This window comes from Chaetodon trifascialis, chromosome 12, assembly GCF_039877785.1.
Source record: "Chaetodon trifascialis isolate fChaTrf1 chromosome 12, fChaTrf1.hap1, whole genome shotgun sequence".
Taxonomy (NCBI): domain Eukaryota; kingdom Metazoa; phylum Chordata; class Actinopteri; order Chaetodontiformes; family Chaetodontidae; genus Chaetodon; species Chaetodon trifascialis.
The window spans coordinates 16,068,392-16,072,407 of NC_092067.1; positions in this window are offsets into that span (position 1 = coordinate 16,068,392).

The following is a 4,016-nucleotide window of genomic DNA, read 5'->3' on the forward strand; positions in this document are numbered from 1 at the left end:
AAACAATGGGTCCTTTATTTCAGGCGGAGGTAGATCTTGTCAGCTGAAATGACAGTTATTGATATCAGATAGTTAGCTCACTAATGAAGCTAGCGTTATCCTCATGAACTGTCCCAGGCTAACTTTTTAATGTTAATCTGCGGATTCTTTTTAAACCTTGTAACACAATCTTTAACATGCCTTCATGGCTACTTACATGATGTTATGATATTATGCTAAAAAAACTGATGCTAAGTATACTCCAAAGAGGTCAAGGAGTTTCAGAAACCCCCTTTACCCCCACCCTGTGTGCGTCAGAATAGCACTGACCGCTATCTTACATACTGAAGTGCTTGACAAGCAAGTTCCTCAAATCCAATAAAGCAGGACAGAGCTGCTAACATTAGCGAGTCATGGAGACGGATAAGCAAAAGAAACCCACATCCATACACAATGTATACAGGGTGTAGCTCTTACTACACCACATGAACACTGCTTGAAAATGTGGAGAAATCACTGAGCCGTTGAAGAAGAAAACTGAGAAGCAGTAGGTTTACCAAGCACGTTAGCTGGCAAATTGGTGAAATGACTGCATTTTCTGGCATTGTAATGTCTTAGCTGACCTCTCATGAATGCAAATGGAGGGCCAGAAGTGATTTTCTGCATAGGAAGCACTGTAACACACACTCAAAATGACTATGTTTCGCATCGTTTACGGTTGCTCAGATCAACCAAACCAAGAAACCAGGAGGAGCTTTTATTGAGTACCAAAAGTTGTTCATAAGGGTGAAAAATGTAAGAAAATGAATAAAAGGCGACAGAAAAAAAGTTTGGGAGGAGCTGGGTTGGCTAATGGTGGAAAAGGTGTAACATTAGCTACTGTAATGGCTACAAACAACACAACTAACACTTGTTAAATCAACGTAAACAGTTTCACATAAGACAGCTGAACGTAAATAATGTACCCTGTCTTGTTTTGAGATGATCCACATATTTAGTGGCGTTTCACCGGACCTTTGCGAGTGGTTAACCTAGCAAACAAACATCAACATAAACTTCAACATTCAGCGCTGAAAGTTTGTTGTTGGGTTACTCCACAGGAAAATAAAAGCTGCACAAAAAAACAAAACAACAGTCATCCTGGAGCACTTTCATACCGAGGTCCTGGACCCAACTCCTAACAAGAAAGCTGTATGTCTGCAAACTTTTGTTTGCTTTCATTTGGTTTCTAGAGTACATTGACGTTAGTTAGATTCTAACTGCAGTTCACTAACATAAGCAACACTTGGCTAGCTACCATAAGCAGATGTCAGCTGGCCAAACTCAAATTAATTGCAGTTAGAGCGACCATGGGTTGGGGAACAGGCTGGACAGAGTGCACGGCTGAGGGGGTTGAGGTGTAAATAAGGCTTGCCTTGCGTGACCTTTCTCTCACTGTTGGAGTTCGAATTACATTGGCACAGTATTTGTTAAGAACTGTTGACTGTGTTGCAACTCTCTTTATGGGCTACCATACTTATGGTTACTAAGCTATGATTGGACAATCACTAGTCCAGAGGAGGGGCTCCGCGGACAGTCATTTGGATGGTTAAAAATTAAAAATCCTTTTCTAAATATTTGCACACATTAAAAATATACATCAAGGGGCACTTGGCACACTTGGCCTACTCACATGTGTAGTAGCACATATTTGGCTTTTTATTTGTAACCACTCACTGGAAGTGGATTCTTCATGCCATTCCTGCCCATTGATGAAGACTTTTTTTTTTTTGTACTTTTTAAAATCACATGAGACACATTCATGTGTTGCATCTGAAATGGTAGAGCAGGCCTGTTGCAGTAAAAGGGAAACTCAGGAAACCACTGTAACGATGTGAGGACAGTTGTCTTGTTTCGCAGTGACTCATGCCGTGCAAAGTCACCCACAGTTCGGTCTTATGTTGTACCATTCTTCTTTTGTGATCCGTCATGTATCATCCCATCTTGAGAAGTGAGAGAAGCAAGTTCAAACAGCCGGTCAGCATGCCATATTTAATTTGGAATGTTCAATGAAGTTTCACTCTAATTTACTTAGTTGTTTTTTTTTTTAGCACAGTAGAGTTATGTTTCTAACTTTAAGCACTGTTCCTCTGGTGGAGGCACGTAAACAGATTATTGAAGGGAACCGTTTGAATTCAATAGTTTTTAAGGGGAATAGAAATTCCTGCCATTTCAGTGCAAAATTGTGTTTCATTTGTCCTCAGCAAGCAGGGCCAGCTGTTTTCTTTGCCACAGGCTGAGTCTGTGTCAGATATATTTTGACAAGAAACCTGATAATGGAAATTATCAAGACATCTCCCAAAGACTTACATTTTTTCTGGAATGCTAACAAGATTTTAAACTCTGAATAACCCTTTTCTTGCCTCCTACTACAATCCTCCCACATTTTCCAAATACACTTGAGCCAATTATTTTAGTATTGAAATGCTATTTCTGTGGAGAGGCATCAATGGCTCTGCTGCAGAGACTTCATATGATAAAAGACAAAAAACAAACAAACAAAAGTGACATGTAGAGCAAAGATCTCCTTGGTGATGAAGGGCAATTGTTTTCTGGCAGAGCAAGTGCTGATTTAAGGTGGCCTAAAGGGATTTGGACCCCCTTTCCAAGGAGTCAGAGGATAATGCCATCAGCAGTTTGGCTATTCTGATCCATCCCATGGGTTTATTTGAAAGATTCAGAGGAGAGGTCTGTCTGTGATACCTATAGTTATGGCACTGACTTTATCTCCACAAGTCCTTTAAGGTATCTCTTGAAATACAGTTATTATTTACACAGTGTATTTGACGAAACAAAGAGTGCACTGTGAAATATGAACAGCAGCAGCGATTGCACAGGGTATGATCAAAACAATGAAAGCACCAGAAGAAAAGAGCTCTGGCAGTGGCACTGGCTCTGTGTCGATGTGGGATCCTTTATCTGACACAGTTGTGGTCCAGATTTAGAAACAGATCACATCAGTTTGCAGCCCTGCATGTGTTGTCAATAAGGCAAGATAAACGTGCAAAAATAGCACGAACGATCCACTGTGAATGTTGTATCTTTCGTGTTTTTGAAAAAGCTATGCAGACTGTACCATTGACTCTAAAAAGATACAATCTCTGCATCTCTGCTCTTGATATTTTTGACAGGGTTTTGGTCCAGTTATCTACTAAAGATAACACATGATCAGTCAGTATAGAAATTTGGAGTAATCATCCAAATATATCATTTCTACTGGGGCTTGCTAATTAAATTTCTAAAAGCACATCTGCATCGGGACATTTACAAAGAAATAATGTCCTTGAAAATAACAGATGTAGTAACTGTAGTATACGTTTTCTGGTATGTACTGTAGTGGCATTCTCAATTCCACTAGGATGAGATTCATATCACTCTCATATCTGTACAGTAAACATGAAGCTACAGCTTACCTTAGCATAAACACTGGAAACAAGGGGAAACAACTAGCTTGGATCTGTAAAAGCTAACAAAATCAACATTTTTAACGCTCACTAATTAACATATCATATAATATGTGCCTTTTTACATGGGGTTATGTAATGTTTTGTACAATTTTTCCCCCCATAGGATTAAACAAAGAGATTAAACAGATGTCTTATAATCAAATACTATCATGTGTTAATTGGTCTTGAACTTTAAAGGTGCTGGTAGGTGGACTTTTTTTCACCTTTGGACAGAGCCAGGCTAGCAGCTGGTTCCAGTCTTTATGTTATGCTAAAATAACTGGCTGCTGCCTGTAGCTACATATTTTTTCTGTACAGACATGTGATGAACAGTCAAAATTGTTATGTGCACAGTGATTTGAATATGTTTAACTTTGGGCAATGATTACTGGTAGGCCTATTATCTGGTGGTAGATGCATAAACACAGGTCACCTCATTGCAGTGACTATTGCTTGCCTTTCATCATTCTGACCACACCCTGTAATAAGTATATTCATAACATTCGATCGATTTGAATGGGTAAAACATGCATTACATCTAAGCAAAGTATC